The sequence below is a fragment of the Myotis lucifugus genome, unplaced genomic scaffold, assembly GCF_000147115.1.
Source record: "Myotis lucifugus unplaced genomic scaffold, Myoluc2.0 scaffold_30, whole genome shotgun sequence".
Classification (NCBI taxonomy): Eukaryota; Metazoa; Chordata; class Mammalia; order Chiroptera; family Vespertilionidae; genus Myotis; species Myotis lucifugus.
The window spans coordinates 9,401,228-9,421,278 of NW_005871078.1; the positions used below are offsets into that span (position 1 = coordinate 9,401,228).

At 43.1% G+C, this 20,051-nt stretch overlaps 1 protein-coding gene across 3 annotated transcripts in view; it reads right to left on the reverse strand.

Annotated features, from left to right (window-relative positions):
- PPFIBP1 (PPFIA binding protein 1) overlaps positions 1-4,318 on the reverse strand; it is a 161,264-nt gene extending 156,946 nt beyond the window's left edge. For 2 of the 3 annotated variants that reach the window (XM_006086772.3, XM_023752320.1), the window contains exon 1: positions 4,129-4,318. The gene's annotated coding sequence lies outside the window, so the exon portion shown is untranslated. Of the gene's footprint in view, positions 1-590; positions 750-4,128 lie in introns of all 3 variants that reach the window. The other variant, XM_023752321.1, reaches the window with a different exon arrangement.
- Between the last annotated feature and the right edge of the window lie 15,733 nt (positions 4,319-20,051).

Consider the following 20,051-nt stretch of genomic DNA (forward strand, 5'->3'; position numbering starts at 1 on the left):
TTTATATTAGTTCACACAAACACTCCATCCATGCTTTTGTTCCGGCCCTCCAGTCCAGTTTAAGAACCCATTGTGGCCCTCGAGTCAAAAAGTTTGCCCACCCCTGTTCTAGATCCTTCAACTTGGAAAAAAAATATTGAAGTAAAAGAAACTCACCACTTGGCTTTTTGAAACATTATCAACTAACGCCAAACAGGCGTCAATCATGGCTATATTGAAAATGAAGAGTGTGAAAGAAACACTAAGAGTTTGTATTTTGTATGTTTAGTTCAGTTTAGTTTTTTAAGCATTAGCTCCATATAATACAGCATCAATCTTTGTGGTGGTGATTATGTGACAAAAGCTGCAGGCTTTTCGACTAGGGAAAAGGTTCTGACATGCACAGCAATGAATTTCAGAAACTAATGACATAATATACTACAGGCACGGAACTGCACCAGCCCAGAGCCGTTTTTGGAGAGTGTCAACTTTTGGATAATTTGATGACTGATTTAATTACGAAATGATCAATCTTTAGTAGAAAGGAAATGCTGGCTGAAGGGCAGACACTTTGTTCCCTTCATCCCCAAACAACACTCAGCGTCACTAACCTTAACAGCTTTGAATCTGATACTTAAACGCATCTGTTCGACCATGGTGAAATTAATAATCATAATCATGGCTCCCTGAAAGATTTCACGATGGGCTGCTCAGCTGTGATATCTTTCTCCTCTCAATTTCAGAACTAACATGGCTTTCTAGGGAAGTGTCTGGAAAGAAAAAGCAATCATTGTGCAGTATCTCTTGCCTATGTTTCCACCATGAAGCAACATTTCTTTAATAAAGAATCAAGACACAGACCCAACGGTGCATGCACATTCATTCATTAATTCACTCATTCACGCGTTGTTTTGAAAAGGTGATTCAAATTAGGTCAGAAACATGTAATATCTTTGAAAGGACGGAATTATGAGTGAGGTCAATTAGTGAACAGTTTGGAAGCTGTGCTATTTGGGATAAAGGTACGTTTAAAAATGGGGGGACAGGTGAGGGGTGGAGGAAGTCAATGAGGAAATAAAGGGGACATATATAATACTTTCAACAATAAAGATAAATTTAACAAAATAAATGAAAATGGGAGGTGGAAAGCTAAAAAAGGTATTTTTAATGTAACAAATTACCAACATAATCTAAATTAATTACAAAATGCAACTATTTCAGGAATATAAAAGCAGGTTTTAGAAAGAAATCAGCTGGTGAATAACTGAGGTGGGGGTTGGGGGGGGGGAGGAATGACCTTGTTCTGATATATCTCATGCTGGTACAGAGAGTGACAAAAAGACTACAGAAACAGTAAGTGAACTCTCCTTCACTGAATTTGTTTCCAAAAAAATGTCTATGTTGGCCTTGAAATTAGGCACTATTGATCTGGAACTACAGTGTGCCCTAGATTTCAAGTCAACATTTGTCCACAAAGGCCAGATTACCCAATTTTTTAAAAAATAGCTACCAGAACTATTGACAGTTGCTGGTCAAAGATAATGAAATAAAAACCTGACCCTAGCCCTAGCCGTTTTTCTCAGTGGTTAGAACATCATCAGCCTACGGACTGAAGGGTCCCGGGTTTGATTCTAGTCAAGGGTACATGCCCGGGTTGCAGGCTGGAGCCCCAGTAGGTAGCCAATCAATGATTCTCTCATCATTGATGTTTCTATCTCTCTCTCCCTCTCCCTCTCTGAAATCAATACAAATACACTGAGTGGCCAGATTATTATGACCGGCCAGATTATTGACCACCCCATTAGTACTTCATTGACACTTCCAAAAATACTGAATATTGAAAACTCCCTAAGCAAATACTCTCAAGGTTTTATTATTATTATTTGCATAACTAATTCATTTCATTGTACTGATGGGGTGGTCATAATAATCTGGCCGGTCATAATAATCTGGCCACTCAGATTATTAAAAAAACACACACCTGAGCCTACCTTTCTCAATAACAAACATATTTCAAGTTTTGTCTTTTGAAAGAACCGTGTTTTACTATACCACATCTGCCTCATAAACTAGGACCACGAAAGAGAAATATTGGTTAAAACTAAGTATGTAAAATTACTGCTATTACTCAAAAAACTGTTAATAAAATTTAAAGCTTTAGTATATTCAAGTCCCTAAGCCAGGACTAGTTTCTTGGGGTGGGGGGGTGGGGGTAAGGAGGAGCCTAAATCTGAATTTGGCACATCAGGATAACATCCCAAAGGTATTTTTTTACTTGACTGGTTTTTGCAGCTCCATCCCTGGGTATTACAAACTCCAGTTTGAACACTCCATCAGCCAGGGCTCCAGTGAGCTCACATCAGCCCACAGGAATTCCACATCACCTCCTTCTCTTTCCCACTGAAAAATACTGTGTTTTACGTGCTTCCTACAGAACATAAATAGAAACGACTTGTCCCCCAGGATTTCAGAGCCATCAGGAAATTTCTGAGTCTAAAACACAAACCAAAGTGAAAATAGTCTGGCCTCTCCAGTAAAGCACACCTTCCCTTTGCAAAAATCCTGCTCTTTCTCCACCCTGTGCTAATTAATTTGTTCAGAAACGGAGAACAATACAGAGCCAGGTGGTTTTATAAACAGCCAACAAAATACTTCTTTCTAGCTCTGAACTTTAATTGTCATCTGGCTAGAAAGATAGAGAGCCCCATCTATGAAGTCCTGTAACTCCACACTTCCTGACTTGGTTTTATGAGAAGTAATGTGGTGGCTTCTTTCCTTCCTCACCTCCTGGACATGCCCTTCGGTTCAGGCACCGGGATGCAGCTTTCGACTCACAATGAAGCCCACACCCGTTTCCTCCCAGACCAGGCAACAGAAGGATCCTTCCTCACTGTGAGGAACAGTGGTGAATGAAAAGGGAAACTTGACTCAGGCGTCCCTCAGCCCATACATTTTTTTCCTGCTCCAGGAGAAAGAGCCTTAAGCACTGTTAAGTGAGAGTTCTGAATCAGTTTGTGGAGTTAAGTTTTTCCCCCAGAAAATCAATCACACCCAGTTAATGACCTGGGCACACACATCTCCAAGTGGGGGGCCGGGGGGGGGGGGGGGGGGGGGAGGTTTGAAACAGGAAATAAAATATTAGAATTCTATACTTCCAGTTCTCAAACTATCTTTTCCTCCCCTCCCGGTAGGCAATTGCTTTCCCTAATTACCAAACTTGGACACTAAATCAAACCCTCCTTCTATTGCTCTCTGCACTTCTTAGTGAAAGGAAGGATTTGTTTCGGTCCCACATGTTGAAAAATACATGTTCCTATAATTAAGAGTCTGTATGCCACGCCTTCTGCCACATTTCCCCGTTAAAACTCCCTTTTCTAAAAATGATCCCTGAAAACACAACTGCCAGCCCTCATCCTTTCCTCAGCCACGGAACACAGACCTGAAGATCTTCAGCAGCCCTCCTAACCCCGCCAGATCACAGGGTGGGCAATGATACGGATTCTCGGTTAAAATGTAAGAGTGCAAAGAGCTGGAGTTTTTACAAGTGTGGTCCCAAGAGACTCGTTTTCCCACAAGCTCATAATGAATTCACCCCCAGTGAATTTCTCACATCCTGACTGGACTATATAAAAAGATTTCATATGCTGCTATATAACAACACATAAGAATAACCATTACATTCTTTCAGTTAAATCCCACTATGTAATAGGCCACACGGGATCTAAAAAGATACACCACTTTTGTTCTCTCGCAAAAAGCCCCATTTTTTTAGTCAATATTTCATAAACTTTTTGTGACATTTTAAAATACTGCCCCCCATCCCCCCAATCATCCCAACCCTCATACTCCTCGGATTGGGGTTCCCAAGTATTATTGGGAGACCAGGGTCTATGGGGAAGGGGGTGGTCTAAGGATACAGGCAAGCCCTTACACGTCCAGCCCTGGAGGTATTTTCACACATAAGCTCATCGGCAGCCCGAGGAGTAAACCTTACACCACCACCCCCCAAAAGTGCCCGATCCCATTGGGAAACAGGAGTTCAGGAAAGGAAATCGACCCGGGAGGAGGAGGCGCAGCTGCTACACCCAGCGGCAGCCACACAACGGCGCCGCTGCTCTCGGGTCTCCGAGAGGCGTCCAGCGCCCTTACCTGGGGGTGGGCGCCGCCGGCACTAGTTCCAAAAGTTCTGGATCACCTTCCCCCGGAGTTCAAAGCCCCAGCACTCTGGCCCCGCCACGGCCAGCAAACCCGAGTCCGGTCCCGTCCCGCTCCCGCCGTCCCCACCCTCCGGGCCCTACACCATGTCAGGAATCCGGGCAGACACCGAGCTGGGAGCTGACATCACTCCCGGGCCCAGGTACCTCCCCCTCCCTCCGCCGCCTCTCTCCTCCCCCCGGCGGGGATTAGCCAAAGAGCGTTCGCAGGGGGGCGGGGGCGGCAGCGCCTCGGCTCCCGCTGATTGGGCCGGGGGACAGTCACTCAGAGGAGCCAACTAATTTTATACATTCCTCGCGGAGCCAGACTAGGGCTGGAAGTGGGTGTTGATGGAAAAAAAAATGCTGCCTTTCCTGCTATCTCTCGGGAAAGGAGATGTATGGGGAAGCACCTCGCGGGTCGGGGTTTTAAACTTTTCTTTGGCGTATTCACTGCATCCCAGATCAGAAATGAAACTAACCCACCCCAACCCCCTTTTTAAGGAAAAACCATTGCCTCTGTGTCACGGGCAAGTCCGAGTCCGGCGGCGCGCGGAGCAGAAAATGGCCAGCTGTAAAAAGCATGCAAATACAGGAACACGCCAGCTCCCTCTGCTCCCCTATTACCTGGGGACCGCGGGGTGTTCCCCTAGACGGGAGATTTAGAACTTCAAAGGCACTTGGGGAGAATTTGGAAGCCAATGCTAGGAAAGGCGACCAGCTGTGAATTGTTAACTTGCAGCGTTCTCCGACCATGTGACTGCTTTTGCTGTTAGCGATGAAAATCAATCACACCACGCGAGCTTCCAGGCAAATAAAAGCGAAATAAGAAAAATTATTATTTACCTGTTTCCCAGCCTTAACGCTGCTGTTTCCATGCACAACTGAAAAGGAGGGGAACTCACAACTGAGCTGAACAAGCCACAGGAGAATAATTACTGTTGAATGGAACCAATTGCAGAGGCTGAGCTATCAATTAAGAATTAACTAACATTTACCCTCGACGGATATCACGCTGTATAATCCCCTTGGCTAACAGAACAGAAGGATTCTCAGGAGATGGTTCTTTCGATGTGTCTCTCTGCTCCCGGGCAGAACTGCAGGGTGAGAAGTGACTCTATTTATATGAGATATATAGGTAGCTTATTATCCATCATCTTCTGGAAGGACAATGAATTAATTATTGACTTTCTGTTGGATTAGATTTTCTTTGATGGATGACAATGTTGTACATTTCACCATCCTGCCATATTTGTAGAGGGATGCAGAGTCCAACACTGCCTCATGTAATCCTCACCACCATCCTGTAAAGGGGGCATCATTGGCCTCATTTTTTTTATCTAACAGTTTTATTTTTTAATAACTTTATTTTTATTGTTGATACTATTACAGATGTCCCCACCTCCTGCCGCCATTAGCCCCATTTTAACCTAAGAATCAAAGGCTCCGCCAGGTTACCTACGTAAATTTCTCCAGAACACTCAGAACTGGGGTTGAAACCAAGATCCATTAGACTCCAAAGCCATTTTTTTCTCTTTACTTGAAAGCAATGACTGCCCACAATCTACACTCATTCGAACAGTATAATGCTAAAAAATAAATAAATAAAAATCCACAGACCTACTTTATGTTATTGCCATTGTTAGACCTACACCATTCCAAGCTCCTACCTTACACTTCTGACTCCATTTCCCCCCAGCTCTGTGCACCCCTACCAGATGAGTTTTCTAAAACACTGTTTGGTTTTGCCATCAAGATCTTCCCCTCTAAATTCTGGCCCCCTTTCTCGGCAATTCTTGGCTAGCCATTTAACACTCTCCCTAACCTGGTCTATTTACCTCTCCCACCTTATCTCCCACTTCAGTCCTGGGAAACACTGCTACAGACTAACTGGTCTCCTCACAGATCTCGGCTTGATTCTCTTCTTCTGGCCTAACTGGAAACCCCACTCTTCTGTGTATGGGGGCAGGAGGGGGGAGGAGGGGAACAGGGGAAGGTTGTCGTGTTTGTTTGTTTTTTAAAAAATAGAACTTTTAAGACCTATTCTCTTAGCAACTTTCAAATATGTAATACAGTATTATTAACTATAGTCACCATGCTACACATTACATCCCCAAGACTATTTTATAATCGGAAGTTGGTACCTTCTGACCCTCTTCTGCATTTTAAGTCCTACCCTTCTCTCAAAGCTTAATTAATCAAGGTCCTGTCCTTGCTGTGCACTATGTGGACAGAAAAAGGGCTTGGAGTCCATTGCCCAGTTCTGCTACTTACTTGCTGTGTAACTTGGCAAAGTCACTAAAACATCCATCAGCTCCCTCTTCTATGAAATGGGGCTGATGATGCATCCAAGGTTATTGTAAGCTTTATTGCGATTGTACAGATGTGTAAACATATGGTAATATATGTCTACCTATATACATTTTCTATCTTCCCAACCCCCCCTCCATTCCTTAAATAAACCATACCCCGAAATACCCCCAAATAATCTTGAAGCCAAAAACCCATCTCTCTCCCCCTCCCCTACCCCTTTGGCCAGAGTCCTTCCCTTTTCCCACTCTGCCACCATTCATGCAGCAGTCCTTCACCCTGTCAGATATTTTATGCACCAAACACTTAACCTGCCTCTTAGCCACTCATCCTTCGCTCCCACAGTCAGGGACACACTTGTCTGTCGTGCCTGTTGCCTGCCTTGCCCTCCCAAATGCCTTCTAACAGTGGCTGAGTGGCTACCAGTCATTCTTCCAGCCCCAGTCATAGGATGGCTACACTCAGGCTCACATTCTACAACCAGCAGCAGGAGATGAGGGAGGGAATGTCCCACCCCCATAGGGATGGCAGGATAGAATAACAGGAAGTTGCCTCCCATCCCCTCCACAGCTGGAGTGATAACAGCTGCCATCAGAGTCCGGAAAACAAAAGACTCAAGAGGAAAGCTGAAAACTGGCCCCGGCTGAAGCAGTAGTGTTCAAGCCCGGGGTTCCAGAGTGGGTGAGAAAGGAATCGATGGGCCAGATTTCAGGCTCCTTCTCCCCAGCCTCTCCCCTCCCCCTTAATCAGAGTTACAGCTGTTCTCTGTTCTACATTTAGGCTTCACCATAATGCTTCATTTTTAAAAGAGACTCTAACACTTAAAGAGATATACTGAAACCACTGGCCTCTGTGTATCTTAGGGAAGCCCCAAAGAATAAAGACATCTCAGCAGAAGTGAACTAGGGTGTCCAGGGAGCAGCGACCCCGAGTTTACCCACTCCTCTGAATCTTAGCTGACTTAATAGAAAAGTCTGTTTATGACTTCTGTGGTTTCAACACGAATCAGCTCTGAAGATCAGATATCTACTATCTGCCTAATTATTCCGATGATCAGCCTTACCTTTAGTACCTATGAATTTTGCCAGATACTGTCACTACGGGGTGAAGTGTGGAGGAGGACACTCTGAAAGCAAGAGAAAACATACAGAAAATAACAAAAGTAGAACGTAGAATGGATCCTGTAGGTCATCTGATGCAACTACCTATTGGAGGCAAGAATCCTTTCCATAGCATTCCTGACAAGTAGCCCTCTAGCACCCACTTGAATTTATCTGGCAACAATGAGCACTTGAGCTAGAAGAGCAGCCCACCACTAAAGATCTTTCTCCTAGGGGGCCAGGTCCTGCTTTTCTGACTATTCCCCCAAAGATCTCTGTCTTGTGTCTCGTTTAATCCTCACAACCATCCTATAAGGTGAGTGTTATTAGCCCTATTATGACATAAGAATCAAAGGCTCAGCAATCTATAATAATAAAAGTGTAATATGCTAATTAGACCGGACATCCTTCAGGACGACCTTCTGGATGAAGCTGGGCTGAGAGGGAAGCCCAGGTCCTGGGTGCCAGAGGGAAGCTGGTGCCGACAGCCGGGGGAAAGAAGGCCTACTCTTGCACGAATTTCATGCATCGGGCCTCTAGTCTAGTGTTACATAAGTAACTTGCTCTGGAACACCCAGAACTGGGATTGAAACCACGATCTCTGACTGCAAGCCATTTTTCTTTATATGCATCTAAACCATTGATTGCCCACAATCTACTCACTTTCAGTGCTGCCCACTAGAGTCACAGATTGAAGATTGACTCTTTTTATTACCTCCAGCCCCAAGCCTGTGCATGCATAGGATGCTTTCCTTAATTAGTTTGTTTAGATGCAGATACAGGAAAAGCTCACCCAACTCATCAGGGTCATGTAATCTGCCTGTCTGGTCTTTACAGGCTTCCAGCTGCAGGTCTCTATAGCATAGTCCTGATTACTCTAGATGCCTATCAAAGCGCTTGAATGTCTCCCCTCTACCTCTCTGAACTTATCACTGTGCTTCATACATTTGGACTGTGCAAACTGAGTCACTCTGCACCCACATCCCCATTTTTACCCATTTCTTCTAAAATCCATCTCAGAGGATTGTTGCAAGGATCTGATGAGATGTCATATGCATGATGACTGAGCATGTTGCCTGACACATCGTAAATCATCAGTACACATTCTTTTATTTTTCTAATGACATAAAACAATTATAGTATTATTTTTACATATGGCTTATGTCCTGCACTAACTGTAAGTTTCTTACAGTCCTTGAGGGCAGGATGCCAATTTTTTTTTATCTTTATGTCCTTTATGGGGTTTAGAACTATGTGTTGTCCCATGAAAAGTCAACAAAAATTTACTGAATGAGCCCTGGTTGAGTGACTCAGTTGGTCAGAGTGTCATCCCACACACCAAAAAGACTGTGGCTTGGGTGACAAATTGGGCAAATGTGGGAGGCAGACAATTAAAGTTCCTCTCCAACATCAATCAATGTTTCTCTCCCTCTCTTCCCCCTTCCTTTCTCTCTAAAACCAATAAAAACACATTCTCAGATGAGGATTTAAAAAAAATTACTGAATGAATGAATGCCATCCTTTGCTTAAAACTTCTAATCTTCTGTTTAGAAATTCATGAGGAACTTGACCAGAGTGGTCTTAAAGTGAGGTGGGCTAGTAAGAAGCTCAGAAAATTCCTTGACAAGGGGAATGGGAAAACTGAGACAGATAGCTGAACAAGCTGGTGAGCAATTTATAATCAGATACAGAAGGTCACTAGGGTACCAGAAAGCCCTGGGTACCTACCAATAGGCAAAACTGGTGCCAGACCTCACCCCTGGGTGGCCTTTCTTTCCCTGGCATGTCGCTGGTCATGTGGTTCAGACCTTTCAGATCACTGGTCATGCAGTTTAGACCCCTTGTGACCTTTCCTCCCTAGAGATAATATCTAGGCCTCAGTTGTATTTCAGCTTCAGGCCCAGAAGAGCAGCAAAACCATATGGTTGACACCAGGACCAGCTATGGTGACTAATGACCCCCTGCCTTGTTGCTGACTAATCAATGGAGACCAGACCCTGAAAGATACATCTGGAAAAGCTGATAAATGCTCTATTGAGATGCTTCCCTGAGACCTCCCCTTTACCCCCAGCCTTTAAAACCCTCAAGCTGAAGGACCCAGGGCACACTCTTCCTCCTGGGAACACACCCATGCCTTTCCCTCCCCTCACTTCTCCCCACTAAGGTTGCATCTTCTAAACTGTAAGGACCCCATGAGACTTGCAATCAGGGGAGCAATGGGCAGTGGCAGCTAGTCCCAAGCTAACCCCTGAACCTGTTTCCAAGGTCCCCTTTTCTCTGAATTTCCACTGAGCTGACAGCAGCCCCCCTTGGCTCACTTCTTTCCTGTGGCATTTCTAGAGAGCCAGGCAGAGCAGCACCTAAGTCTCTCCTGTTGCTTCTTCTATCCTAGGCCCTTCCTTGTTTCACTGTCCCCAGCTTTAATAAACGTCCTCTTAGAGTCACCTGGACTCGTGTTGTGAAATCTTTCCTGCACAAAGTCAAGAACCCACACACTACAGGCCAGCCCGAGGCAAACCCACATTAGGCCCACTCTGGCCCTGTCCCTTTCTGATAAAAGGATCTGGGAGCCTCAGATTGTTCTCATTCCAGTCACATTGATGAAGACAGAGGAGGGTGAACACATGGTATACATCATGAACCCACATTCAAATGAAGCCAGCTTAGCTTTCGAATTCCTTCTAAAGGAAGTTGCTGCATATTCTGTCTGATTCTAAGTATGGCATTGCTGATAACCCAGACACCGTTTTAATATCCTTTCACTGGAGACTGTCACTACTTGGCTACCACCACTGATATCAATTCTGAATCCAACCCTCCTCCTTATTCCCTTTCTGCCCATGGGGACAGATTAGAAGTCTACCCAGTGGCTCCCTCCAAGCAAAGCTTTATTTTAATCACTCTTTCCTTATAACCAAGATTGTGCTGGTTATTCTCTAGTACCTGCCGGATAAATCCAAAAACCTAGTTACAGTCAGTCAACTCCCCCAATTTATCATTCTCTTTAAAATGGAAAACCATTTTAATTAAAAATAGAAACTATGTCTTTTTCATGGTCTTTGATTAATGTTCAATTAGTGACTAAAGGAAACAAATTAAGTTCTCTCAAGCAATTAACCCCATTTACAAACATGGTAAACTGAATTTACCAAAAGTATGTGTCTGATTCCTATACTCTGAAAGAGGCCAACCAGAAGGAGAATCAGCCTTTTCAATACATAGCAGCAATTCCTATTTTCCATCCCATGCGGATGATCTGCATAGCATTCTTCCCCGGGCTGTCAGGCCTTTTCAGGGTTGACAAGTCACTGCCATTTCTTCCTACCAACACGCACTGTGCACAGACAGACCTCTATAGAGGTCCTGGGAACGTGCTCAATCAGCAATAAAGCATTACCCATAACCCGTGACTCCCACCTTGATTTTCACCTGCCACAATATTAAGTAAAGTTCGTTTCTCAAATGAAATATCATGGCTCATTATTAATCACAATTTTCCCAGTGTGACATTGTGGGGCACCCCCTTCTCTGGACCAGTGCCATGTGCCCGGGCCTCTAACTAATTCATTCATTCCTATCCCACTCACCTGTTCAGCTAGACAATCATTAATTTACTGTGGCTTTATTCAGTCTCTCCTAATCCTTAACTAGAATTCTTCCATTTAACTAGAATTTACATTTAAAAATGGCATGTTAGACTTCAATCCCAGAAACTTCTAAGAGGACTAAGACGAATGAGTGTTAGCTATAAACAGATGTAAGATAAGCATGGGACAACTGGTTTACATAAATACTTTCATTAAAGGAACTTTGCTGGCAAGTTGAAACAAGTTGCTGATTAACAGATCTTCGAGCTAGAGCCTCCTACCTCCCAAAGCCTGCAAAAAGAAACCCCAAGTTCTCTGCTGCTTTCCCTTGCTCCTCCCGATCCTATCTCCAGCCTATCTCCAGAAAAGCCTTTCCACTGAAGCATGCTGACTGTGTAGCATCTGAATTGCCAGGTAATTAGTACTGCGGTTTGTTAAACTGCCCAGGGTATTAAGGGAGCAAAGAGAAAGTTACAAGCATCCCTTTAGCATGTCTGTCTTTTTAAATGCTTTAAACCTCTTTCCTCTTATTTCATCTTAGATAATTTCCATTTGATTCTATATTGCTTGAGTTCCGAAGTAGCCACATGTAGTAGCCACAGAACTACCTTTTATATTGCAAGATGCCATTTCTGAAAAAGATCATCACCCATTCCCGAGTAAAAGGAAGCGTAAGAAATGGCACCTTTTCTTTGGGAAAATTAAATAAAGGTCTAGGGTCACTTGACATTGTTGAGCTTCAGTTTCTCCATCTGTGAATGAGCTGGTGACAATGCTAAAGGAAGAGTGTACTAGAGTGAAGTCATGAAACCCTAGATCAGTGGTTCTCAACCTTCCTAATGCCACGACCCTTTAATACAGTTCCTCGTGTTGTGGTGACCCCCAACCATAACATTATTTTCGTTGCTACTTCATAACTGTAATTTTGCTACTCTTATGAATCGTAATGTAAATGTCTGATATGCAGGATGTATTTTCATTGTTACAAATTGAACATAATTAAAGTATAGTGATTAATCACAAAAACAATATGTAATTATATATATGTTTTCCGATGGTCTTAGGCGACCCCTGTGAAAGGGTCGTTCGACCCCCAAAGGGGTTGCAACCCACAGGTTGAGAACCGCTGCCGTAGATGCTGTATCCCTGACAGGTTCCTTCTGACAGAGTCCAAAATTGTTCTCTACACACAGGATTCTCAGTTAACATCCTGAGACGTTTGCTATCTTGAACAGTACTGATTGGACCATGGACTCTCACCTGAATCAAAGTATAGTACAGTCAAGTCTAAACTTGCCAATAGCCTGAAGCAAATAAACATGGAACTCCTCAGCAGAGCTCCATACTGAATGGTCACTAATTGGCCCTATCAAGTCCTCTCTCAAGACAGTGAATGTAAGACACATAGAAAACCAGAAAATAGAGTAGAAAAGAAAGAAGCAAAGAAACAAGTAGATTGAAGGCAATAAAACAGAAGAAAGAGTCTATGGAAGTATGGATTATGGAAAATTAGATAAGGAGAAAGTCACTAACTTAGGTAAAATAGAAAGCAGAAAAAGCTAAATGCTGAGAGTCACACATAGAAAAGGTGGTGTTTGGAATCATGAGACAGTAGACATCATGAAGGGAGTGGAGAATAGCCGCAGAATTAATGGAAAATAGAACAACGGTAATAAAAAAGAAAAGGATAATAGGAAACACCAATGTCTGTGTGTCTGGTACTATTTTAAAGGTTTTAAATATATTCAACCCTGTGAGTCTGTTTCCATTTCACAGACTAGGAAACTAAGCCACAGAGAGCTTCAGTCACTTGCCCAGGGTCACACACTGGGAAGAAGCATAACTGAACCCAATTTGGCGCTGGAATCTGTGCAGAGGGAGAAGCTGAGTTACAGGAATGATAGACCAGCAGAGTTAATGTTAAATTCTTAACCAGGTTCCAGTTCTCCTGAGGCTCAATGGTTCAGTGGTTTCCTGCACTTCCTTCATTCCCCAGGTGGTCCCACACTAAATCCCCATCCCCTGAAGTAACCTGAACACTCGTTAATGCATCTTGAGAGAGCCTAACACTTACACAGGATTTCAAGTGAAAAAATAAATGTGACACAGTGAAGTGTTTTTATTCTGAAATGAGGTGAAAGTTCTGAAGCTATGGCCTAGTGATCAAGATAGAGTTTGTCTCTAAATCATTCTTTGGGCCAGCCTCAGTCTGTCTTGGCAGTATATTGTGCCACACACTGTGGGAATTCTAGAAAGTATTAGTTTTCAACATGTAATTATCATTACTTATTAATTAAATATAATTATATTAATTACATGGCCCTGTTCTACCTCATTTCTTCCCTAAGCAACTAGAATGAAGAGGCTATGATTACAGAGGCACTGAACAAAGACCAAAAGAAAGGGAGCTTGAATATTTTTTATCTCCCTACCACCTCTCACCATCGCAGTCAGATCACTTAGGCTCTTAACAAAGTTTATATTTATTCTAATTATAATGAGAACAAAGTCAGGGAACACCTTACTACCATTTTCTTGTTTCAGTAAAAAACAAAAACCTTCCCTCAATCAGCCTCGTTTTGCTTTAACTGAGCACATTTGTGAGAGAAACCACAGGTATGAGGACAGGTGCTGCTTTCTTGCAGGGCTCCTTTGCCAGGGTCTGAGCTTTGTTATCAAAAGGGAAATCAATGGAGGCCTGGCCAGCGTGGCTTAGTGGTTAAGCATCGACCTATGAATCAGAGGTCAGGGTTCGATGCCCAGGTTGCGGGCTCGATCCCCAGTAGTGGACATGCAGGAGGCAGCCGATCATTGATTCTCTCTCATCATTGACGTTTCTATCTCCCTCTCCCTTCCTCTCTGAAATCAATAAAAATATATCTTTTTTTAAAAAGGGAAGTCAATGGGCGTTGTGAATCAGTGATGCCATCATCATGTGAAGAAGGAAAAGAGCTGGAGCCTAGGTGCAATCCTGCCTTAGGAGAGGTTAAATTACAAAAAAAAAACTCTGAAAAACCCCCGAAATCTGCTGAAAACCAGTAGAAGATTTAGAACTTTTTCTTGCACTAAAAATTCTTTCCGTAGGATATTATTGTTTGAAAGATTACTCGTGTTGGGCATCTTATTCTAATCCTTTTAACCCACTGGCTTCTAAATTCTTTTAGAAGCTAATACATAGGTCAAAGAAAATAATCACCCTCTTCCAAAATGCCACTCAAACTCCCCTGACTTTCCCTCCTAGTGAGGAGTGCTCTTATAAGGATCAGCTTGATTTGTCCTGCCCTATTTTAGACCTCAGGGTTGGGTCCCGTTGCCTGCTATAGCTTTATTTGTTTATTTATAGGACAAAAGAGTCATATGTGTGGAAATAATAACACTTTTGTCAGAAAGTCAAGCAGCAGCATGGAAGCTCTGGGGTCCAAATGCCACTTTCAGCAGATTCCTCGGGAACGCGCCAGGAGAGAGAGGAGGACAAAGAAATGGCACGCCCTGCAGCACAGACCCTAAAACTATAAATACCAAGTTATCAAACAACCTGCACTGCTCATCCCAGCAGAGCGGCTCAGCTCTGAGAGGTGTCTGTCCCACTCACCGCATCCCCACGTGCACACTCTCCCCGCCCACTGACTAATGGCTCATTGAATGTAAATTGAGAAAAAGAAAAAAAATGGATTCTTTCTAGTGATCCTGGGACTCAGCCTGGGCTGGACATTTAATGTTCAAAATTGAACACCTTTCTGGGCCCTCTTTTCACGCTCTCTGAGAGCCTAGTCCTAGAATCTGATTTAATCTCCCCAACAAACCTAATGGCGAGTGCAATTATTCTCGCCACTTTCCAGAGAAGAGCACTGAAGGCTGGAAGCAAAGCCGGCTTCCCGAGCAGGAGATGCACGCAGTCGCACGGGGCCCACGTTCCGAGGGGCCCCGCCCTTGGCTTAATCCTCTGCTGTCCTCTTGAAATTCTTAATGATTTTTTCACAAGGGGCCCCACATTTTTATTTTGCACTAGGCCCCACAGATTATGTGGCTTATCCTTCCTCGAAGGGTTAACCTACTTTCCCAAGCTCTCTGTTATTGTGCTAAGGCTGCCATAACAAAGTACCACAGACTGGGTGTCTTGGGCAACAGAAATGTATTTTCTCACAACTCCGGAGACTAGATTTCCAAAATCAATGTGTCGACAGGATTGGTTCCTTCTGAAGTCTCTCTCTTTGGCTTGCTGGCTGCCTTCTCTCTGTCTCCACTGGGTCTTCTGGATTAGGGTCCAACCCTAATGACCTCATTTGAACTTATCTCCTTGAAGACCCTGTCTCCAGTTTCAGTCACATTCTGAGGTCAGGGGTTAGGACTTTAATGTATGAGTTTAGTGGTGGGGTGACACATAGTTCAGCCCATACAGTCCCATATCAGCCAAAAAGTGGGAGAGCCACCAGATCTGTTTCATTTCACTGTGCCCCTGCAAGAGCACAGCGGCAGCTCCTGTGGTCACCAGTGGGAGACGTGGAGGCACACGAAGTTCAGTACTTGCTAGTGTGAAGCAAAATGGCAATACAGGAAATATATTTGTATATTGATAGCACTGGGTCCACACCTCCGCTCTCCTGGCACTAAATCTACTGCTGGACTTGTTCTGCCTTTGACAACCTCGCACAGACACTGCTGCCAGAGAAGACCGTCCCCCTCTACGATTATAGGTTCTTGGGCTGTCTGTCTTCGGTAATTTTCAAAATAGCACAGTTGACTCTATGTCTATCCAAGGCGGGGAAATCATTGCTCTTCTACTCACAAATTTTACAAAGGCACCTCTGTGGAATGCACCCAACATATGCTTGGTATAGCCTCTTTATCTCATTCTTCTGCTGGCTCCAGGCTGTGAGAGGTGAGCAGTGAGAAGCGGGTTTAGGGGAGATAACTGGGGAGTAAGGTAACTCATTTACATGATAAAACAGGAAATCCATTTCCAGTTTGGACATGGATAGTGTTTTAATGCGAACAGATCTGGAATTTGGACTGAAGACCTGGGGGTATTATAATACGAACTGGCAAGGGGGGTGGGGGGAGGGGAGAGGGCGCACCAGATTTCTTCTTTCGAAGAAAAGAGCTCTTTGGTGACAGCTGGGCCAGGGAAAGCATTTGTTGTGCTTTGGCTCACAGATCTAGCGGAGCAGGAAGGGAGGCAGGTCAGGCACAGGGTACTCTGGTCTATGCACTGGCTCTGATACTAACGTCGGGCAGGTTACCTTACCTCTCCAGACCTTAGTTTATTCTCTGCAACTTGATGCTTTAAAGTCCCATTCTATCTTTCAAATTCAGTACCTTTGATGGGGTGGAATAAGTGTTCTTTGCACAAATGAGGGAGCATGGCATACCAATTTTCATTACATTCACTCTCCGGTTATTGCAATGTGATCTTTTACAATTTGTTTTTGTCCAAATGTATTTTTTAAAATACATGTCCTTTATGATTAAAAAAAAATATAGCTCTAGCTGGTTTGGCTCAGTGGATAGAGCATTGGCCTGCGAACTGAAGGGTCCAGGGTTCGATTCCGGTCAGGGGCACATGCCTGGGTTGCAGGCTCTATCCCCAGTGTGGGGCGTGCAGGAGGCAGCCAATCGATGATTCTCTCTCATCATTGATGTTTCTATCTCTCTCTCCCTCTCCCTTCCACTCTGAAGTCAATAAAAAAATAAAAATAAAAATAAATCATATACCACTGAGAAAACTAGACAACACCTTGCTCAGGTGATTAAAATTAACATCCCCAACGAAGGACTGATGAACTTCGCATGCCTCCAGATATGACACTCTGAGAAGGACACAATGCCACTTAGGCAATATTCTGGCCCAAATGCATAGTCTGAATCTAATCACAAGGAAACAGTAAACAAGCCTAAATTGAGGACATTCTGTAAAATGTATGCCTTACTCTTAAAAAATGTCAGTGATATCAAAGACAAAGAGGGGTTGAGGGACTTGTTCACTTGAAAGGAGACTAAAAAGACAAATATAACAAGTAAGACATGATCTTGGACTAGATCTTATATGGAAAAATATTTCTATAAAGGATAGTATTGGTACAATAGACAAAATTAGGATATGGGTTTTTAATTAATGTATCAATGTTAAATTTCCTAAATTTTTCAACCATACTGTTGTTCTATAAGTAAATTTTCTTATTATTAGGATATATACATTCAAATATTGTGGAGTAAAGGGAATGATATATGCAGACTTTCAAATCATTAGAAAGAAGAGAAATTGATGAGACAAATGGTGGCAAAATGTTAAATATTGGTAAATTGGGGTACAGGATATATAAGAGTACCTCATATATATAAAATAATTTGAAATTAATTTAAAATAATTTGAAATTATTTTAAAATAAAGGGTATTTTTTTTTAAAAAAATAATACATGTTCATTGCACGAAATTTTCTGAAGAAGAAAAAACACATGCAATCCCTCCACCTTTTTCATTGCATGAAATTTTCTTTTTTTAAAATATATTTTATTGATTTGTTACAGAGAGAAAGGGAGAGAGATAGAGAGTTAGAAACATCAATGAGAGAGAAACATCGATCAGCTGCCTCCTGCACATCTCCTACTGGGGATGTGCCCGCAACCCAGGTACATACCCTTGACTGGAATCGAACCTGGGACCTTTCAGTCTGCAGGCCGACGCTCTATCCACTGAGCCAAACCGGTTTCGGCATGAAATTTTCTGAAGAAGAAAAACCACATGCAATCCCTCCACCTTTTGTATATACAGGCACCCCTCAGAGATAGGGTGGGTTCAGTTCTAGACCACCGCAATGAAGCCAAAATCTATTTTTGGAGGGTCTTGCCTTCAATTTGTGAAAAACACCTGTGAAGCAAAATAAAGTGAAGGACAATAAAATTAGGTAGGCTTGGTACCCAATTTCTTTTGAAGAGGAGAGTTCATTGGTAGCAGTTGGGTGTTTGCTGTACTTTGGCTCGAAAGTACTGGGTAGAGGGAAGGGTGGCAGATCATGGCCAGTCATTGATTTGTTGGGCCCTATAATCTAGTCCGGCCAATGATTCTCAAGAGGAAACCTGCTGGGACCTTCTGGAAAATATCAAGTTGTGTCATGTGAAGACATTTGGAGCAAAAATAGCCATCGTGGGATCATAAAGGGAAAGCCAAGAGAATGGAAGTTAAGGTGTTTCAAGATCCTGACATCACTGAGCTGCTTAATTAACCAACACTGGAACCACCCTAGTTGCAGAACATGAGGTAATAAATGCCCTTATTCTTTAAGCCAATACTATTTTGATATACTGCTACAGACAAAAGTATCCTAACTGTTAAACCTCTACTTTTAAACACGATAATGCAACTATTTGCTTTGCTCGTTTATCAATCACATGTAATAAAAGCTCTTCCAAATGGAAACAAAAAATCATGGGACCAAATCTGGTTTTGAGCATGTGGTTAGTGAGTTCACCAGCCAGAAGCTAAAGGGAACACAAGTTTCCAGATTGGAACAGGCAATGTGGGCTTCATGCCCAGAAAGTCAGAAAGGGAGAGCCAACCTCACTGTCTGGTGCAGAGAGGCCCTGAGTACCAGAAAAAGTAACCGGACTTTAGAATGGCTTTGCCTTCCAGAGGGGATTCAATTTGGGGAGTAGACAGTGGAAGAGGCAGAAAACATTGTAACCCCTGGAGTAGCTTGGTACCTGTGCCTCACATACAGGCTGAGTGAAGAGTGGGCCATTGTCCATTCCAAGCCTACATCAATGATCTGTGCATCCGTATGGCTCCTGGGAGCAGTGACCAATGGCAGAGATGATGCCAGAGAGAGGCATGTGGCAGGTGGTATCTGAAAGCTTTAGCACCAATGGGAAGCTGCACTCGACACTTAATAAATGCTAGTTAGTTGATTAATTAATAAATATTTATTGAACACTTGCTATCTTCTAAGTGATGTACTAAATGCTAAATATGCAAGGCTTAATATGGCATTTTTTCTTGCTCTCACAGAGCTTGTAATGCAATTTGGGGAGGCTGTGTGCCACTCAGCAATTGCAGCCAGACAGATCTAGATTCAAATCCTGACTCTATCATTTACAATGGACCCATGAACAAATTACTTATCCTCTTTGTGCCTCAATCACATGTATAAAAATGGGGATAACAGCAATAACCGGCCTATAAAATAATTGTGAGGATTAAATAATAAAATATATATGAAGTGCTTAACATATCTATTATTAGTGAACTAGAGACCCAATGCACGAAATTCATGCAAGGGGCTCGGCCCTCACAGCCCCGGCTTCGTCCAGAAGGTCATCCAGAAGGTTGTCCAGATGGTCGTTCTGCTGTTCAGCCGTCTGGTCTAGTTAGCATATCATGCTTTTATTATTATAGATAACAATAGTTATTACTGTTATTATTAATATTATTATTTACATTTGTGCTCCTGTTGTGCTAAAGAGAATGGAATTTTGCTGAACATTATCTGCCCTGAAGCTGATCTGCAAAGCCACTGAAGGAGATTGGGTTGGGTTGATGTGTTCAATGTCTTGGAATCAGAAAACATTCATTCCTCTCTGTTCCTCAACACCTTTCACATAAGCAAATGAGAGCTGGAGTGTCAGAGGCTGTGAAAGTCTCAGAACTCCAGAACAATTCTCCCCTCAAACCAGCCATACTCTCCCACCTGGAGAGATAACCTCAATCTGAGGTAAGAGAGCACCTTTCCCAACTGCAAAGAAAACATCATTCACTTTTCAAAGGGATTGGTATCATTTAAAAAATCCCCCGAAGCCAGGGGCTTATCAGTTGCTTGATCGGCTATGAAAGATTCTCCTTTTCCCCCTTTGTGCCTCTCTGATCATATCTTGAGGAGGAAAATGTGAAA